This window comes from Octopus sinensis, unplaced genomic scaffold (genome assembly GCF_006345805.1).
Source record: "Octopus sinensis unplaced genomic scaffold, ASM634580v1 Contig14494, whole genome shotgun sequence".
NCBI classification, from domain to species: Eukaryota; Metazoa; Mollusca; class Cephalopoda; order Octopoda; family Octopodidae; genus Octopus; species Octopus sinensis.
Window position 1 is genome coordinate 3,713 of NW_021833259.1, and position 22,017 is coordinate 25,729.

Consider the following 22,017-nt stretch of genomic DNA (forward strand, 5'->3'; position numbering starts at 1 on the left):
AATTAAAACGTCGAAATTGTTAGATATAATCTGCCTGTAAGATATAATCGGTGTCTCCTCTACAAAATTTCCTTTCTCCGATAGCGTACACTTGGATATAGGCTTGAAACCCCACTACGCAACTGTGCTGCCAACAATGTCTCCACAGGTAGGATTAGGATACTCTCAATCCCCAGCTTTCGGATTGTATTATGGAGTGAAACCTACTAGGTGTGAGGGTTCACCTCTTGAAACTAAGGCTGAATATGAAGGACCACTGTGTCTGCTGTAAGTATAAGCAGCAAACACCGAGGTCAAATACAAATCCTTCCTAAGCAAATTCACCTCAGCTTTAGATATATTTGGGGTAAAGTCATTTGTCCCGCAAGGAGACTTCAGTGCACACCTTGGCACTGATAACCGTGAGAAGGATTGATTGGAAGGAATGTCGTCAGTGAACTTAATGGAGAGATCATAGCAGCCTTCTGTGCAGGATACACACTCTCCACTCTATGGTATAGATATTATTTTAAGACAGGATATTTATAAGGGTGCCTGGCATAGAAATACTGGTGACAGAGGTTTCTGATTGAGTTCGGTCCTCTTTCACTCTTTGCTGAACGTTTGTGTAAGAGGAAGGGTGGAGTTATCAACTCGTCACTACCTAAATGTCTAAAACCTGAAATTCCTACAGTTTACCGAACACTTGAAATTGGTAAGTCCAATTCGACTTACAGAATACAGTTGGAAGCCGCAGTGGATGCTGGGATCAGAAACAAAAATGTGGAGACTTTTGCATCCAAATTGAGAGTGACCCGCCTGAATGAAGTTGGACCTCGAAATGGATTCGTGATTGTATTATTTTATTCAGCAGGTTCTTCTTCGGTTGAACGCTTATTTGAGCTAAACTCACTTAAAAGTGATAAAGCTGCTGGTGATAAGCACGTTCGGCTTGATATTTTAGAAACCTTAAATACAGATGGTATTCTCTGAGTGACCCATGTATGCTAGGTGGATGGGACCTCTGGAAAAAACACCAAGGCAATGGTAATATGGAGTGACAGTCACAATTTTTTCAAACAAAGATCAAAGAGTGTGTTCTAATTATAGAAAAGTCTACACTTGATGTCAGGAAAAGATATGTAGGGAAATTGTCGCGCCCAAGATTACCGTCCGACACGCGGTACACCTGACCAGATAGTCGTTCAAAGATAGATCTTCCAGCAAAATTTGATGCATTTCCAAGGTTTAGACGCTGTAAACCACGAAAAGGCACACGATCATGTGTCCTGGGGAATGTTGTGGATGGTTTACCAGGAAGGTGAGTTTAATGGGCAAATACTGGTTGCCATATGGAGGTTGAAATGATTGTATTTATGTAAAAGTCGAAAGTTTTCAACTTGAAGGTTTCACTTAGTTGAAGTGTGCATCGTTAGTGCCCCTTCTCACGTTCTTTTTTGTGATCTGGTTGAATATGCTCAGCCATTGTGGTAGAGGTATCCCAATTCATCTCTACGTGATCGGTCGACTGTTATTTGTAGACGACATGTATAGCACCGCATATATACTCATATACACAATAAATGGCATTGTATATTAGAGTAATATTTTATTAAGGGAATTATTGTAAAGTAGAATATATTTCGAAATAAATTCAGGCAAGTGTCTTAGTATATACTATTGTGGACATGTGGATAGTAATGTGGAACTAATTCAAAGTTGGTGAAATTATAAACCATGACTTAAGGAGACACGGGTAAAAGACTTTAGCCATAAAATTAGTTCTTACTTGGTGTGTCATCAGGTTTATCGTCGAGAGATTTCTTGGAGATGAAACGGTTCTGTGAAAAAATAGAAATAGCATCATATAAATAGAACTTCAGGGTATTTATTATCGTTTCGAACTTAAAACAATGCAATAGATGACAACATATTCGGACAGGTATCATTGCCAACACTACCATCTCAACACCTTGGGAATCTTCTAGAAGGTTTTCAATCCAGTCAAAGGATTTTCTGAACAATATCAGACAATACACTCTGCATTTCAATGACATCGTTTGGTGAATCTAAGAAGATAGATAAACATGAATTTACGCCGACGTCAAAGTTCAAGGGCAAGTCTATCCCCTCATTGGTTCTCTGGTCCCGCGAATGAACAACCACAGTTCCTCCAAATTTACTCTATGAGTGATGTAGGACAACAAACCCGACGTGAGGTGCCAAAATTTCCGATGATGGGTCGTGTTAGACACAGCGCACACTGCTGCAAAGGAGAGTATATCCACTGACAGCTTTTCGGTGCGTTCAAAATCACACAACCCCACCCTCAATTTTGCATGACAGGTTAGGGCCTGAAACACTCCAAACGGACGCATAGCATGTTGCTTAGTCGAATTAGCCCAGCATTTACTCTACAAATATTTTGCTGTCAATGTTGCACTTTCCCATATCACCTGTTTCAAAGATGGAACGTCTTAGAGAATGACATCTGCAAATGTAGAAAGGTAGGTACACTAACACGTTATCTTTCCAACTGTTCATTAGCATTGAACAGGTACACATGGAGGCACAACTTGGTCCTTAAGGTTATCTTCAATGCTATAAAGAACCAAATTCATCTCAACAACACTGAGGAAAAACCGCTAAAAGTATCATCAAGAGATTTCATTACCATCGTGCGACCAGGTCAGCGGATACGTTTCAAGAAGAAGATCAAGAAACATCCTGAGAGAAATGAAAAGTGGAACGGCTATTGGGAGGTAACTGCAGATTTACCTGGGTGCCAGGTTTTCTTTTCCATCCCAGTTTCGAAAAAACAGATATTTTGATGTGGTGTGAAAGAAAGAAAGTTGTAAATATAGTCGAGCTAACAGTTCCTCATGAAGATAATATGGACGCCGCTCGGGCTAGAAAATTGAACCGTTATGAAAACCTTGAGGAATGTGAAGACGCAGGCTGGAAAGTGGAACATTTTCCTATCGAAGTCGGATGGAGACGCAGGTTTCTTAATAATGTCGCTTATTATGCAGTGTACAATGTTAAAATTTTGTGTCTGTTACAGTTAAATTCGATTATTATAATTTGAAAAAAGGGACTATTTATTGCTTGTTTTGAAGCAAAATTTGTTTTAATTCCCCCTTGCGGGGAAACGTTTTACTTTATTTATTAGTGTTTTTACACAATGGAAGGTACTGTCACGCGTAGGGAGAGTGTATCTCCAGTGCCAAGTACCATTAAGGATTCTGTAGTGAGCAGAAGGATATTAGAAGAGCCAATAAGGAGCTTTGCGGCTGCAGCCGGAGGAAACTCAAGGAAAATTGATACAACCAATTTGAAGGCAAACCGAGAGCTGTTAACAAAAGAAGGGACCGAAATAAAGGTGGTCCCTCCTCATAGCATCATTAAAGATGCACTCGAAAGGACTGTAATTTTCAAAACATATAATGTTGAACAGAAAAAGTTAACTATGTCAATGACAGAAGTGTAGAAAATATTTAAGGCCAATTTGGAAAGAACATCACATATTTGGCCAGAGGAAAAAGATATGCAGCTGTTGAAGTGAGGATGTCAACAGTGGAACAGGCGCAAAAGTATTCTGTGGAGCCTCTTCGAACGGATGAGGTAGTACTGTTGCCATTTTATATGGGCAGGAGAACCTCCCAATAAAGATAAGCTGTGTGTACCACCGGAGGCGGACGCCGGATGGCTAGTAGGGCAGTACTGTATGACCTAGAGGAAGAAATCACACTGCTTTCTGCGGAAGTAACAGAAGACAAAGTCTGGCTTGGCCAAACAATAAAAATGCTGATCCAAGCAGAAGCCTATGACCCTAGAAAAATTCCAGAGGTCATAGATACAATGGGTACGAAGTTAGTAGTCATGGTGGAAGGTAGAAAACCCAGATGTTTTAAATGTGAAAGAAGGGCCATGTTAGGTCCGAATGCAAGAGTGGTGAAGAAAAAGAAAAGAGGAGAACATTGAAGAAAACTCGGAAGATGAAACTACAGAGAATGGAAAAACAGAAGAGAAGCACAGAAGAAAAAATGAGAGCGGAAATAAGAAGAAGACGGAATGGAAGAGAACTGGTAGCCAAAGGATATTAAAGAGAATGTTAAATCATTGGCAAAAATGCAAACTCAAAGAAGGCAAGAAAAAGCCAAAAAATCAAAACAAAAGAAATACGAGAGAAAGAAGTTCTATATATGGCGGTTCGAACCTCAAACTCGAGATTAATGAGCCAAATACAAATTAAAAAACTAAAAAGAACTGGATGCAAAAACGTTAAAGACGGTTTCGAAGTCTACCACGTAGACAGAACGTCTTACAACGTTCTAGCAAATGACTATCGGAGTGATGTTGGCTTAATTAAAACGACTCCACGAGCCCGAGAAAAAGAAAAAGAGGCGGACCCACCTCCGCCTTTTAGCGAAGACACAAGAAATTGAGGTAAGACTTATGGCAGTTCACGTTGGATGTTTAAATGTGCGTGGCCTGACGGCGGGATGGAAGCAAGGCCGCTTCTTAAACGACGTCATGTCACATAATTTTGATGTCATTGTTGCTACTGAAACCCGGTTAAAGGGATCAAGAGGACTGCTCCCACTCCTGGACGGATACGAGAAATTTGTTTTTCCAGGTCCACCGGCGGGTGGGTGTGGGGGTGTTGGTCCTACTAAAAAGAAACCGGGTTTCAGAGAAGAAGTTAATTTTTTGTGACCCAGAGGGTAGGCTGGTCGTCTTGGACCTGACTTTAAGTTGCGGTAAGTAAATCAGACTGGTGGCAATTTACACCCCCCACAATGGTCAGTCTGAGTATTTCCGAGACCTAGAGAAGTTTCTTGGTACGGCGTACCCATTAGTTTTGTTAGGTGACTTTAATGTTATTCAAGATGCGCGCGTGGATAATGTTGGCTCGAACCCAAATAGAATACCTAATGCCGGTTTCCGGGATCTACTAAGTCGCTTTCAGCTAGTAGATCCATACAGACTTGAATTCCCGAACACCCCAATGTGGACATGGTTAAGTGGTGACGGGTCTTTTAAGTCCTATAGATAGGATGATTCTAATTAGAGAAACAGATAGATCCATAGCTAAGTGTCCACAGTTCCACTTGGTCAGCTACAGTGATCATAAATTGGTCACTTGTAAGCTGAACCTAGATAAGTTACAGAGTAGAGGATCCGGTTACTAGAAACTCAATAAGTCCCATTTGGCGAACGAAGAGTACAGAAGCCGGATTAAGTTACTGATACAGAGGGCTTTAACTGGTACCATCATTAATAATAAATGGTGGTACGCCCTCAAAAGAGCCATTAAATTTGAATCTATTAGATATAGCATAGGTTTAGTGGCAAGAGAGCGTAAGAGGGAACTAGAACTGGTTAAGGAATTAGAGGAAGCAGGGTTGACTGGTAGTGCTGCTGAGGCGAAGGCTAAGAGACTGGAATTAAACCAGCACCTCGAGGCCAAACACATGGGATGCATTATCAGGGCTAGACTTCGTGCAATGGGGAGTGAGGGGATCAATGCCGCTGGATGGGCTCGGGTGATGGAAACCCAACGTGGAAATGATTCCACAATTCGATCTGTGGAGAACCTACAAGGCGAGATTGTGAACGAACCCGATGAGATGTGTCAGGCTTTTCAGGAGCACTTTGCACAGCTTTTCGGGAGGGGCGATGGATCGGATGGTAGGTTGGACCTTTCGGACTTCCTTGCCGGGCTGCCGCGTCTCTCGGGGCAGGATGCTGAGTGCTGTGAGGGTCCGATAACACCTCAGGAGGTGAGAGAGGCTATAACGAACTGTAAAGCTGGTAGGGCGCCGGGACTTGGTGGTTTGCCTTATGAAATGTACAAAAGTATGCCAGACTTGTATGGGCAAATTCTGGCCGGGGTTTACGATAGCTGGCAGTAGAATGGGTCGATTCCCAGATCTGTACGCAGGGGAGTGGTGACTGTGGTCAGGAAGGACCCAAACAAGGGAGATAAGATAGACAACTTTAGGCCCATCACTCTGTTAAACGCAGAGGTGAAGATTTTGGCCAAGGTACTAGCAAAAAGATTGGGGCAGGTCGCGAATACTCTGATCGGCAAGGCAAAACCTGTGCCGTCCCCGGCAGAAGCATTCAGGACAATCTCCATCTTATACGCTATACCTTAGAAGGGTTTGGTAGTGATTCTGGTAGTGATTTTGGTCCATTTAGACCAGTCAAAAGCATTCGGTAGGGTTGACTAACGATACCTGGTGTCCGTGTTAGCACAGTTCGGGCTGGGTCTTGGCTTCTTTAGGTGGATAATCCAATTATACGACAACATCGATTCGATCGTTCGGGTGAACGGATTTCTTTCTAGGTCGTTCTCTATGAAGCGCTCGGTTCGCCAAGGATGTCCGCTTTCGCCACTTTTGTATGTGATGGCCCTAGAGCCGTTACTGCAAAAGTTGAGCGGCATCCCGAGGGGTCGGCTGTTGGAGAGTCGGTTTCAGCATATGCGGATGACATCACCATTCTTGTAACCAAGATGGAACACCTACAGAGGGTACGTGAAACAATTAAGGTTTACGAGACGGTGGCAGGAGCAAAGATTAACCGGGAAAAGTCAGTCGGCTTGCAACTCGGCACCTGGAGGGGCAAGTCGATGCCTTTGGATAGCGTCGTGGGACGTTGGACGGAGGCCCCGGTTAAGCTGCTAGGGGTATGGTTTAGACCATACCTCCAGGTAGAAAAGAACTGGGCAGAGGTATTGAGCAAGGTGACCTGCATAGTCAAGACCTGGTCTTGGCGGTGGCTATCTTTGAAAGGTAGGGCGGAGGTGGCCAATGTGTTTATCGCATCGGTCATCATTTACCGCCTAACCGTCGTGCCCTGTCCCGGTTCGTGGTTGAGAAGCAGATCTTCCGCTTTTTGTGGAAGGGCACCACTCCTCTAGTGAGGCGTTCTATCAGCTGCCAAAAGCCGTTGAATGGGGGACTGGGGATGCCTTGGCTGTTGATGTGCAAACATGCGCTGAGGTTCAGGTATCTCTGGCTACTCCTGAATGGTTAACAGGTGTGGTCTCCGCTCGCGAAACGGATGTTTCCCAGGTTCACAAGTTTTAGTGGACAAGAAAGCTGGTTCTTTCGTAGAACGAGGTTGGGTACATGGTTTACGGAGTGCCGTAAAGCACTCCTACAGTTCCATCGCTCGGGTAATGCTAGCGGTTTTGGTACCACCACATTTTTCTATAGCAGGTTGGTAGAGGCTGGGAACGACAATACCCTAGAGGAAACCCTAAGTCTCGGAGATAACTAGTTAGACAGTCTGTTCCGAAGGACGTTTGGGCCGGGGTGTTTGGATAATTTCCAAAAATCCCTGGCCTGGCAATGTTACCGAGGAGCCTTACCCGTTCGGGATAAGCTCGCAGGACACGGTCGAACCACCACTGCCGACTGTCCAAGATGCGGACGGGATAGGGAAACTGGCCTGCACGCTATTGTTCAGTGTTCGGGAGTGTCTGAAGTGTGGGTTTCTGCAGAACATCTGCTGTCAGGTTCGGGAAGAGTACAGCTGTCGTCTGAGTCAATTGTAAAAACTGACCCGCCGGATTTCCTCACGAAAGAAGATAAGCAATGTTTTCTCGCAGTAGTAGCAATAGCGAAAGAGGTGGTATGGAAGTCGCGAATGAAAGGTTTGGCGACAGGCAACCTCATCTCCGGTCTCGGGTTGTGAGATATTTTATCTTCCTCCTTAAAAGGAAGTGAGGCTGGAAAGAAGATGCCTGTCAAAGAAAATGTTCAAAGAAAGATGGTTGCATGTTGCGAGGGTGCTGGGAATGAAAGATTCCTCATGAACATGTCATAAGTCTGCATACAAATGTTTCAGTAGGAGAATGGGGCTCGTGGGGTCGGAGCGTAAGCCATCTCTCTGCTTCATCTCATGTGTGTATTTCGTCCTTTTTGTATCTCATTCGATTTCATTCGATTTCATTATATTTTGTAAAATTTTAAAAGTCATATAATCATTGAGTGTCTGACCCCAATCAGGCTGTATTGTCCCCCTCTATGTTTGGGCCCATGTGGCTAATAAAGAAATTGGATGTAGAGGGTTTGTTGGACACAGCGTGAGACGACTATTGTTATCGCTAGGCCTAACTCATCGTAAAGTCAATACCATCATGACTGATATCCAATCTACAGTGGAGAAGGCTAGCCACTGGATTTGGTTAAAAAGAGACGATGAGCGATGGCTAAAAGTATATTGAGTTCTTCATAACCAGCTGATCTAGCAAGAGGCCTCATATCAGTGAGGCGGGCCGGTGCGCATTGATGCCGTCGAGAGGTAGGCCCCGAAACGGCGCGCAATCTCTCCTGATGACCCCATACACTTGCTAGCTTCCGGTATACGGAGCTTTTAACTGGTAGCACTTGCATGTGCAAGTTGTTTGCAAGACATCTAAGACCTTGTGGTAGGGAACCACTGACAAACCGGAAAGACGGTTAGGCATCTTGGAAAGACAAGAGGACTGCTCGGAAAGACGAGCGGACAATAGGAAAGACTATCGACACCAGGAAAGACTGGTGGAGGCTGCAGACTTACGATCCTCGCCTTTGTAATATATTGTAACAGATATGAATGGATATGACAGCCCCACGATCGACCGAGAGGGGAGAATCGAGAATCAATCAAACCCAGTCAGCACGGAAATGACCTTGGAAATGAGTGCGGTTATTCATTCGAACAGCGAACGAAATGCAAACAACTTTGGATGCAAGCTGTGCTGTAGAACCTTTGCAACTGTGAGAAGCTTGAAGATACATCAGGGAAAGACTTGTGAGAAGAGGACAGAGCAGTGTGGATCGTCAGATCGTAAAACACGTGGCAAATCATCCCCGGACTCAAACCACAGCGGATCGATAAATGCTACAGCAGAGACCTTTTCGCGTGATGAAACTACAAGTCATGAAACTGGTGCATCGGATAATACTCAGAGGAAACCGAGGGTTTTGTGGCCTGCTGCTAATGAGAAAGTGAAATATAAAGAGTTTGAAAACAAGGTTTGTCGGGCTCTTTATAAAATGACAGGCTCTACAGTGGAGAAACTGGGCAAATTATCAAGCTCAATATACTATATATAAAAAAGATTTATTGGAATAAAGAGAATATCCGGCTAGAGAAAGGAAAGTGTGGACCAAGCAAGAGGATCAGAAAAATGCAGCAGTTGAGGAAGGAAAAGTCCGACTTAAGAAAGCGATGGAGATGTGCTGCACTAGATGAGAAACCTGGCCTTGCGCTGCTGTATAACGATTTGAAGAGGAAATGTCGTTATGTGCAACGACATATCCGCCGATGTGAGCGTCGAAAAGACAGTAAAAGGACTCGGGGGCAGTTTCTGAAGGACCCGTACGGGTTTACTAAGAAGCTATTCACTGAACCGAACAGTGGCACTTTATCGTGCACTAAAGAAGAATTGGATGCTCATATCAAGGATACCTACAAGGCAAGATCTTTATGGGAATTCTGTCGAGGAGAACAGTTGCATATTTACACAAATTACTAATAACAGCCATGGACCACTTCCACATTCCTGACAAAGTGATCAAAATAATGAGGATGTACTATGACAGTTTCGAAATGAGGTTTACGACTGGAAATTTTACAACAAATTGGCACCGATTGGAAGTTGGCATTGCTGCTGGCTGTACGATATCTGTCACGTGGTTTATCTTAGTCATGGAGTTGATTTTGGAAGGTGTAGATTTTTCGGAACAAATCGCCCAGGTACAATTGCCTAAGAAAGCCTTCATGGATGACGTGACACTTCTAGCTACAGATGAAAAAATCATGCAGAATGCCCTCTTGAGATTAGACGAACTTGTAAGGTGGTCAAGGATGCGATTTAGAGCAAAAAAGTCGCGTAGGCTGACATTTGTTAAGGGAGTGCAGAAAGAATTTAAGTTTCGAATATCTGAAGAAAGCATCCCAACAGTCAAGGAAGAGCCCGTCAAGAGCTTAGGACGAGTATACGCTGGAACATTGTCAGACAGAAGTCGTGGGATTGAAATTATGAAACAGGCCGAGGCTGGGTTATCAGCGATTGATAATTCGAAGTTTCCAGGTAAATATAAAATTGATGTTTGTGACAGCACATAAGATCTCCTCAGCAGGATCAATGACTGTAACAACACTTATGACTTGACAGGATGTATGGTGGGTAGCATGGATGTGGTATCCCTATACCCATCGATCGACGTAGATTTTGCGGTGGAGAAGTGCGTGGAGATGATCAACGAGAGCCAGGTGGAGTTCCGTAATGTCAACACAGAAGAACTGGGCCTCCTACTTAGACTGACATGTAATAATGTATACTTAGATAAGCATAATCTTAGTAGTTTCTGCCCCAGTAGATGTTTAAGAGGTAGACCGCCCACAATTACGTCTATGGCTAGGAAGACACATATAGAAAGATGGCGCGGATGGACCAGAGCCATACGGAGCCCCGCAAATGTCCATCAGGCAAAGAAAATGATCGCACATGCACTAGGAGCTAGTATAAGAGTTACCCTAAAAGGCCACACGTTTAAGTTTAATAATAAAATATATGCCTAGGACGAGGGGGCAGCTATCGGCGTTAGTATCGCTGGTGATGTGGCTAACCTTTCCATGGTATGGTGGGACAGAAGGCTTAAAGAACGCCTAACACAGAACTCCATACTCGTAAACATGTACTCTCGCTATGTTGATGATATCAACATAGTGGTAAAGGCACCTCCACAAGAGTACTCTTGAAAGAGAAATAGAAACTAATACTATGGAGAGTATCCAGCAAATACATAACTCCATCCTCCAGAGTATTAAGGTTACAATAGACTACCCCACTAAACACCCCAACCATAGACTACCAGTGCTAGACACTGAACTCTGGCTAGAAATTGTGAATAATAAAACCCAAATCCTTCATTCATACTATGCCAAACCTATGGCCTCAAAATACTTGATCCACCGGAACTCAGCCATTGCGGACAATGCCAAATTCAATATTTTGATGGCAGACCTCGTCAGAATAATGAGAAATGTGTCACGCATGTGCGAGCCTACAGTTTAAAGAAACACATATGATATTTCATTCACCGCATGCAGTTCTCAGGTTACATCCATAAAAGAAAGGATCAGAGTATACAAAGGAGCCATGAAGAAATTTGATAATATATTATGTAATGATAGGAATGGGATTTGCCCACTCTATAGGAACAAGTCATGGAACACTATAGAAAGGACAAAAAAGAAAATAGGGAAGGCCAACCATAAATACCAGAGTGTCATGTTCGTTGACACCACCCCTGGAGGTGAACTGGCGTACCGCTTTAGAAGGACCCTAGACAAACTGAAGCTAAGAATTAACGTTGTTGAAAAGCCAGGCAACCCTATCAAATCTATAATTGGTAGAACCTATCTTTTTAGTAGAACCCCCAGTACGGATAAGTACTGTACTGTATGTAGATTTAGCCCACAAACAAACTGTAAAGCCAGGAATGTAGTCTATAGTATAAGATGTATAGAGGGACGATGCAGTAACAAGACGACATACGTAGGGGAAACGGCAAGAAGCATAGGAGAGCGGGTAAATGGACATTGGAGACAACTCAAGGAAGGTAAAAGCTCATCGATTCTGTACCACACGCCGAACAGAAACACGGGGGATCAATCAATAACATACAAATTAAAATATTGTCCACACATAGAACAGATGCAACAATTAGATAAATTACAGAAGCTACACACATAATAGAAAATAAACGTAGCCTGAATAGAAAACTAGAATGGAGCACTAACACACACCACAACATGTGACGATAGAGGCTCCAGAAACATAATAAATACATACAGATAAATAAACAAAATAAATAAATAACTATATATATATATATATATATAATGTATATATATATATGTATGTATATATATGTGTGTGTATATATATGTATATATATATATTTTTTTCAATTCGATTTATTATTATTGTTATTACTACTATTGTTGTTATACACATACATACAAGCATATGTAATGATAATAATAAGTAGATGTAAACACATGAACAAAATAAGAATAAACAAAAACAACAACAACAAAACAAAATACAAATTACATGAACGTATATAAACAGAAGATAGAAATATTACAGGCATCCCCCCACATACACACACTATATAAACATAGACGCACATAGAGATATAAGCATGCGCAAATGAAGACATACAATAGAAATACAAAAGGCTTACGGTTAGTAAGGAGAGACACAAATAAGAAAGAATCAAAGGACCACTGATGCGGTCACAGGAGTGTGACGAAAGAACTCTGGCCGAAATAAGATTAAGATTAATGTAAAAAATAAATAACACTGAAGCAAAATAACACCAAATATATCAATATGACCATTCCGAAATATAACAATATCTGTTTCAACACACGACTTCACATAAAAAATCTTGCACAACAAATATTTAAACGTACTAATATATATATATATATAATATATAATATTATATATATATATATATATATATATATATATAATATATATATATATATATATATATATATATATGTATATATATAGTATGTATGTTGTATGTATGTTTAGGTGTGTGCGCCTGTGTTATTTTATGTGTATACGTGTGTGATGGATCGTACGTGTGTGTGTGCTGTATAGGAACATATGTACATGGTCCATGCATACATCCTTACATCCATCCATCCATCCATCCATCGGTATGTACATACATCCATATCAATACATACATCCATATATTCATACATACATCCATATATTCATACATACATACGTAGATGCATACATATGCACGCATACACACATGCATACATTCACGCATACTTGCATATTAAATACATAAAGACATACATATATTAACACAAAATCCATGACTTACCGTTTTTGATTTCTCTTCCATTTTTCCTATTCTTGAATCTTGATGAAGATTGACGATCGTCAGCACGAGAAGAACCCCAAAAGCTATGAGAGAAGAAATGGAATAACGCTGCGAAATATTCCTGGGCAGTTGTGCGAAATCCATTCTGGTGACAGTTGTCGGTCGTTCGTGATACTTCGTGTGGCTTCAACAAAAGATCGAGATGCGAGGTTTAAGCTGAAGACCTGTAACTGAATTCCACGTATTTATTGAGCGAACAACAACCCAGCTCTGGCATAGATCTTATCGTAAATTTAAGAACCAATGCGATTGGTGGAACTGTAAAAGCGGGTGTGAACTTGTCTGACAGGTTTAATTATTGGAAAGAGATGGTTTGATATTGTCACACAATAATTAGCAAAATATGTTGATGAATGAGAGACACGTGTAAAGTGAAATGATTCCTGTTTCTGGGTATATTATGATATATTTATTTACTAATGTTGTTATTTAATTTTCTTTGTTATTATTGGGAAGCTGTTTTAATATTCAGGAGTGGCTGTGTGGTAAGTAGCTTGCTTACCAACCACATGGTTCCGGGTTCTGTCCCACTGCTCGGCATCTTGGGCATGTGTCTTCTGCTGTAGCCTCGGGCCGACCAATGACTTTTGAGTGGAGTTGGTAGACGGTAACTGAAAGAAGCCTGTCGAATATATGTATATATGTATATATATATATTATGTGTGTGTATATGTTTGTGTGTCAGTGTTTGTCCCCCCACCATCGCTTGACAACCGATGCTGGTGTGTTTACGTCCCCGTCACTTAGCCGTTCGGCAATAAGAGATCGATAGAATAAGTACAGGGCTTACAAGGAATAAGTCCCGGGGCCGATATGCTCGACTAAGGCGGTGCTCTAGCATGGCCGCAGTCAAATGACTGCAACAAGTAAAAGAGTAAAGTGTAAAAGAGTGAGAATATTTCGTTCAACCAACAAATACACAGACGCACACACACACACACCACACACACACACACACACCACATACACACACACACACACCACACACACACACACACACACACAAACACACACACACACCACACACACACACACACATACACACACACACACACACACACACACACACAAGCACACATACACAGTAATCGCAAGACTTAATCTAATGAAGTCTAATGTTCGGTTTGGATTCTTCACAAGATGCGTTAATCTGATTAGAAAAGTTTTATGTGAATATGAAAATCAAAACCTACCATTCCCACCCACCCACACATATATACACCACACATATATACACACACACATATATACACACACATATATACATACATACTTTCATACATACAAGTTTTTATGCATGTGTATATGAATGTAAGCATGTAAATATCTATATACACCTTCACACTTACATATATACATACATACATATATACACACACACATATATACGTTCATACATATATACATACATATGTACAAACGTACATACATGCAAGCATATGTTTGTGTGAGTGTATCTTTATATGTATGAATGTATAAATGTAGGTATGCATGTATATATGTATATGTGTGTATTAAGAGATAGATGAATACTTGCATATATACATATATACACGCACATGTATGTGTGTGTATCTTCGTATGTATGAATGTATGAATATATATATTTATGTATGCATGGATGCATGCATTCATGCATGTGTGTGTTTATATATATATATGTATTGATAGATAGATGATTACATACATACATACATACATACATATATACATATATACATACATACTTATATACATATATACATACATACATACATACATAGTCAGACAGATAGATTTCTTTTTGTCTGTTTCATTCATTAGACTGCCGCCTGGACCAGTTTTTAAGGGAACTAAACTCCCTCAAGGTCTATTTTCGTTGTAAGCCTGGTATTTACTGTATCATTTTCTTACGCAGGGCCACTAAGTTACGGGGATGTAAACATAACAACACCGATGGTGAAACGGTGCTGGAGGAAACACCGATACGCCCGCACCCGTATCTATATATATATATATATATATATTATATATATATATATATATATATATATATATATATATATATATATATATATATATATATATATATATAAGTATATACTCTTTATTTTACTCTTTTACTTGTTTCAGTCATTTGACTGCGGCCATGCTGGAGCACCGCCTTTAGTCGAACAACTAGACCCTGGGACTTATTCTTTGGAAGCCCAATACTTATTCTATCGGTCTCTTTTTGCCTAACCGCTAAGTGACGGGAACTTAAACACACCAGCATCTGTTGTCAAGCAATGCTAGAGGGACAAACACAGACAAACAAACATATACATACACATACATACATATATATATATATATATATATATATATATATATATATATATATATTATATATATATATATATATATGTATATATATATATATATATATTATATATATATATATATAAACTACAAAATTAGAGAATGGAGAAACATACTTAAATCAATAAAACATCAACTATCCGATGATACCCAATCAATACTTTAATACACCATTACATATGAGTAAAGGCATTATACAAAATGAGTTATACAGTAATAGTAAAAAATAAAGAGATATAAGTAAAACATTTCAAATATAATATGCAATTAAATCAAAACTTCCCCTTCTATTTTTTAATGCCTAAACTGGTATATTATGGCATTAAATTTATTAAGTAAATAAGAGATTTATTTATAATATATAAATTAATATATATTTTATATTTTATAATTTAGCGTACTTGGAATCATAACAAACTTACGATAAATCTAACAACCGTATGTTTACTATGCAACAAACCGGTGTTATAAATTTTAAGTTACCCATGAAATAATTATCTGACTTAGTAACATACTGATATTTAAATATATTTATATCTAAATTAAATATTTTATGAAATGCATGGGTGGTTCTTTTTCGTTATTTGAGGCACAGTTATAATTTTGTAGGACTAAATGGTAGCATAGTTGCTTCCCTTTTTGTTTATCTATGTGCTAGTTGTTGCTTGTGATTATGTATGTGTATAAGTGTATGTATATACATATAACTATGTGTGTATGTGCGATTGATCTGTAGATGCGTGTGTGAATATTGGCGTTCCTTGACTAACCAACCGTATAATTTTCTTTTGTGATTTAAATTTCAAACCAATAGCCAATCGAATTAATCTAAATTTTCTTTACCTAGTGGTCAGCATTTCTAAACTCATAGTTATTTCGATCTTGAAAGGATGGACTTGGTGCAAACTTAACTGTATCTATTATTATTATTATTATTATTATTATTATTATTATTATTATTATTATTATTATTATTATTATTATTATTATTATTATTATTAATATTAATAGTAATTTTTATTAACTTTCATAGCTTTAGAATTTTATGAACTGAACCATGGTTTTAATTATTATTTTTCATCTCCCTATGTAATGAGTATTATATTATATAAGTGTAGCATTATGATGTATAAGTTTTTATATTTTACATTTTTATATTTTTATATTATATGTATATGGTTATATAATATTTTTCACAATTATAACAAATTTAATTTAATTCTCTGAAGAGGCCGTGGGGCATCCTTGTTAATGCCTCATTTATACCTGCCTTTATGGCTTAGAGGTTAAATGAGGTATGACTGCCCTCACTGCCGAAACAGCTGTCAGTTTTGATTTAATTGCATATTATATTTGAAATGCTGACCACTAGGTAAAGAAAATTTAGATTAATTCGATTGGCTATTGGTTTGAAATTTAAATCACAAAAGAAAATTATACGGTTGGTTAGTCAAGGAACGCCAATATTCACACACGCATCTACAGATCAATCGCACATACACACATAGTTATATGTATATACATACACTTATACACATACATAATCACAAGCAACAACTAGCACATAGATAAACAAAAAGGGAAGCAACTATGCTACCATTTAGTCCTTCAAAATTATAACTGTGCCTCAAATAACGAAAAAGAACCACCCATGCATTTCATAAAATATTTAATTTAGATATAAATATATTTTTAAATATCAGTATGTTACTAAGTCAGATAATTATTTCATGGGTAACTTAAAATTTATAACACCGGTTTGTTGCATAGTAAACATACGGTTGTTAGATTTATCGTAAGTTTGTTATGATTCCAAGTACGCTAAATTATAAAATATAAAATATATATTAATTTATATATTATAAATAAATCTCTTATTTACTTAATAAATTTAATGCCATAATATACCAGTTTAGGCATTAAAAAATAGAAGGGGAAGTTTTGATTTAATTGCATATTATATTTGAAATTATTTACTTATATCTCTTTATCTTTTTACTATTACTGTATATCTCATTTTGTATAATGCCTTTACTCAAATGTAATGGTGTATTAAAGTATTGATTGGGTATCATCGGATAGTTGATGTTTTATTGATTTAAGTGTTTCTCCATTCTCTAATTTTGTAGTATTAATTTACGGTAATATTATTACCTTTACCCATATAATACAATAGATGAACTGATTGTTTGACAATTTTTAACATCTATGTATTAATCTTGTTGGGTACCTATCTGGCAGTATATTGGATATATATTATCCCATGGTGGGTAGAATTTTCAACCCCTATCTCATTTTATAACTTATATATATATATATATATTATATATATACGACAGGCTTCTTTCAGTTTCCGTCTACGAAATCCACTCACAAGGCTTTGGTCGGCCCAGAAGACACTTTCCCCAGATGCCACGCAGTGGGGACTGAACCCGGAACCATGCTACTTACCACACAGCCACTCCTGCGCCTATATAATATGTATATGCATATGGATATATTTGCATATATATATATATATATATATATATATATATATATATATATATATATCCGTCTTCGTACCGATATCTTACAGTCATTTATCTGAGAAATACTCCACACGCACCAACATGCATGAATGATTACCTACAGGTAGTTAGTTGGGTGGTGTACATTTTGTGATATTTCTGAAGCAGATAATTAATACCTTTTATAAGACGAGAACTGAATCTAGATAGGAAACTGTTGATGCGCATTCAGGGCCAACGCAATGGTGCATATAGAAGTTATTTTTGTTGTTGCTGTTGTTGTTGTCGGTAAAGCCCTCATGCACTTTCTGTCCTTTTATGAATCCGAATTGTGAGATTAAAACCGCATAAATTATAACATTGATCTCGATTTGTCAGCTTCCGAGACCGCGAGCGACGCGGCCGCCCGCGCGCCGCGACCGCGCTAATCCCTCGCAAGGGGGCGACGCGCGTTGCGGTCGAGGGACACCTCGCCCGAAAATCCGCCCGCTGCCGCCGGTCAGCGACGAGCATCGGCAACCTACCCGACCCGTCTTGAAACACGGACCAAGGAGTCCCAGTCGACTGCGAGTCGTTGGAGCCTTTCAATTCGCGAACTCCGACGGCACAGCGAAAGCGAGAACGTGACACGACGTCGCCGTCTCGCTTCGGCGTGACGGCGCTTCGAAGCATTGTTCCCGGGTCGGGTCCGCGCGTTCGCCGCGACGTTCGCGTCCGGCGTTCCCGCTCCGACTCAGGTGTAGCAGGCGGCCGGGGACCCGAAAGATGGCGATCCATGTCCGGTCGGGACGAAGCCAGAGGAAACTCTGGTGGAAGTCCGAAGCGCCTCTGACGTGCAAATCGATCGTCGGAACCGGGTGTAGGGGCGAAACACCAATCGAGCCGTCTAGTAGCTGGTTCCCTCCGAAGTTTCCCTCAGGATAGCTGGCGCCAGCGGGAGAACGACACGCAATTCCGTCCGGTAAGGCGAACGACTGGGGGCCCCGGGGACGTTGACGGCCTCGATCTACTCTCGAACTCGGAACGGGCGAAACGGGCCGCTCCTCTCTCGATCGGAGGCGGCCGCCGTTATGCGACAACGAATGCAAGGTGCCAAGTGGGCCACTTTTGGTAAGCAGAACTGGTGATGTGGGATGAACCGAACGTCCGGCTAAGGTGCCCTACTTTTCGCCCATTAGATCCCCGAAAGAGTGTCGGTCGATATAGACAGCAGGACGGTGGCCAGGGAAGTCGGAATCCGCTCAGGAGTGTGTAACAACTTACCTGCCGAATCGACCGGCCCCGAAAATGGATGGCGCTGGAGCGAGCGACCGATGCCGGACCGGCCGGGCGATGCCCCTCAAGTTTTTTTTTTTTTTTTTTTTTGAGGAGGTGGCAAGGTTTGGGGGCCGTGCATCGATAGGAACTGAAAAAAAAAAAAATATACCCGGATTTGACTTCCTTTTTTTCTGTTTATGAAAAAAGTACCCGCCTTGCTGATGTTTTTAGATCCCTCTCTACTATGGATTGAATTCCTGGAAGAATTTTAACATTTTAGATTGGCATGTAAGGTTGTCGCAAGATAGGGAATTGGCCTTGAGAATGTGGGACCGCCCCACATAAAAACTGGGAATAAACTCTATAGAGTTTCAGTACATAAGGGGAGGTGGACGGATCGAAGGCGAGAGATTCCCACTGTCCCTATCTACTGTCTAGCTAAAGCAGAGCTGAGTACGGCGAAGACCACGAGTGTGTGTGTCCGTGTGTTATCGACGAGGCACGAAGCGGCGATTTTACTTTCAAGAGTTCTCGGTCAAGTGCACGAGTGCGCCAAGTTATGCGGCCGGTTGATTGCCGGGGAGTAAGTCTGAGTACGACGAAGACCACGAGTGTGTGTGTCCGTGTGTTATCGACGAGGCACGAAGCGGCGATTTTACTTTCAAGAGTTCTCGGTCAAGTGCACGAGTGCGCCAAGTTATGCGGCCGGTTGATTGCCGGGGAGTAAGTCTGAGTACGACGAAGACCACGAGTGTGTGTGTCCGTGTGTTATCGACGAGGCACGAAGCGGCGATTTTACTTTCAAGAGTTCTCGGTCGAGTGCACGAGTGCGCCAAGTTATGCGGCCGGTTGATTGCCGGGGAGTAAGTCTGAGTACGACGAAGACCACGAGTGTGTGTGTCCGTGTGTTATCGACGAGGCACGAAGCGGCGATTTTACTTTCAAGAGTTCTCGGTCGAGTGCACGAGTGCGCCAAGTTATGCGGCCGGTTGATTGCCGGGGTAAGTCTGAGTACGACGAAGACCATGAGTGTGTGTGTCCGTGTGTTATCGACGAGGCACGAAGCGGCGATTTTTTATGCCCGATATCGAAAGAACGCACCTAAGCTCACAGTGTCACCCACGTACACGTGGACGTAGTTGCGACCGATGCCGGAAGGATGTCACGAGATACACGCGGTCGATAGGGCAACGTGGTCCTTCCCGTAAGTTCCCGAAAGATGACAAACAGCGGCCAGTGCAGGTATTGGCGGGCCTGCACCAGTCGCGCGGAGCTCCGCCGCTCTGCCGTGCCCGATCTAGTGAGGCTGAAGCGAACCTCGCGCTCTCGCCCACGTGAACGTGGACGTAGGCGCGATCAATGCCGCCAGCCGCCTGGAGTGTGTGGCGATGTGAAACGGGTGAATATGGCGACGTGGTCCGACCCGTAAGTTAAAGGAATCAGACCCGTAAGCTGACGGGTCGGCCCCGGCTGGATAGTCACGCTCTAGGTGACCGTCGCACCCCAAGGGGGTCAAGACTATATTGAGGCTTGCAGTCGGCAGGTGGATGTCTCCGGGATCGTTCGGCAGGATGCCCGAGACGTCAGCCTAAGACGCCGTCAGCCCGGCGAGTGGCCGCCGCCTTCACGCCATCTTGCTTTCCCCGTTCGTCCACGCGCTGCGGGGCCGTTAGCGTCAGGCCTTCGCCTGTCGCCCGTTCCTCTGCCGCACTACCGTGCCCGAAATAGAAAGAACGAACCTAAGCTCGCGGTATGGCCCACGTACGCGTGGACGTAGCCGCAACCCATGCCGGAAGTCGTTCACGAGACGCACGCGGTCGATACGGCGACGTGGTCCGTCCCGTAAAATCCCGAAAGATGACAACTGCGGCTAGCACGAGGTAGCGGCGGCAGGCCTGCGCCGGTCGCCCGTTGCTCCGCCGCGCTACCGAGCCCGAAATCGGAAGACCGAAACTAAGCGCGCGGCATCGCCCACGTATGCGTGGATGTAGCCGCGACCGATGTCACGAGATGCACGCGCTGGATACGGCGACGTGGTCCGTCCCGTAAATTCCCGAAAGATGACAAACTGCGGCCAGTGTAAGCAGGGGCTGCCTACGCCAGGCATGCTCCCTCCTTCGCCCGCAGCTCCGCCGCGCTACCGTGCCCGAAATCGAAAGAACGAACCTAAGCGCGCGGTATGGCCACGTACACGTGGACGTAGGCGCGATCGATGCCGTCAGTCTCCGGAAGTGTGTGGCGATACGAACCGGGTAGACAGAGCGACGTGGTCCGACTCGTAAGGTTAAAGAATTCGATCCGTAAGCTTACGAGTCGGCCCCGGCTGGATAGTCACGCTCTAGGTGACCGTCGCACCCCAAGGGGGTCAAGACTATATTGAGGGCTTGCAGTCGGCAGGTGGATGTCTCCGGGACCGTTCGGTAGGAAGCCCGAGACGTCAGCCTGCGACGCCGTCAGCCCGGCGGGTGGCCGCCGCCTTCACGCCACCTTGCTTTTCCCGTTCGTCCACGCGCCGCGGGCCGTAAGCGCCAGGCATGCGCCGGTCGCCCGTTGCTGCCGCGCCGCAACCGTGCCCGAAATCGAAAGAACGAACCTATGCTCGCGGTGTGGCCCACTTACGCGTGGACGTAGCCGCGACCGATGTCGCGAGATGCACGCAATCGATACGGCGACGTGGTCCGTCTCGTAAATTCCCGGAAGATGACAAACTGCGGCCAGTATAAGTAGGGGCTGCCTTCGCCAGCAGCTCCGCCACGCGACCGTGCCCGAAATAGAAAGAACGAACCTAAGCTGGCGGTATGGCCCGCGTACGTGTGGACGTAGCCGCGACCGATGCCGGAAGGCCTTCACGAGATACACGCGGTGTATACGGCGACGTGGTCCGTCCCGTGAAATCCCGAAAGATGACAACTGCGGCTAGCACCAGGTGGCGGCAGGCCTGC

At 42.5% G+C, this 22,017-nt stretch overlaps 1 long non-coding RNA gene across 1 annotated transcript; it reads left to right on the forward strand.

The window, feature by feature from the left end:
• The first annotated feature begins 6,425 nt into the window (after positions 1 to 6,425).
• Positions 6,426 to 20,991, forward strand: LOC118761509. The gene is made up of 4 exons (XR_004997435.1): positions 6,426 to 6,460; positions 13,795 to 13,797; positions 18,282 to 18,470; positions 20,956 to 20,991. It is a non-coding gene; the product is annotated as an uncharacterized LOC118761509 (long non-coding RNA).
• The last annotated feature ends 1,026 nt before the right edge of the window (positions 20,992 to 22,017 follow it).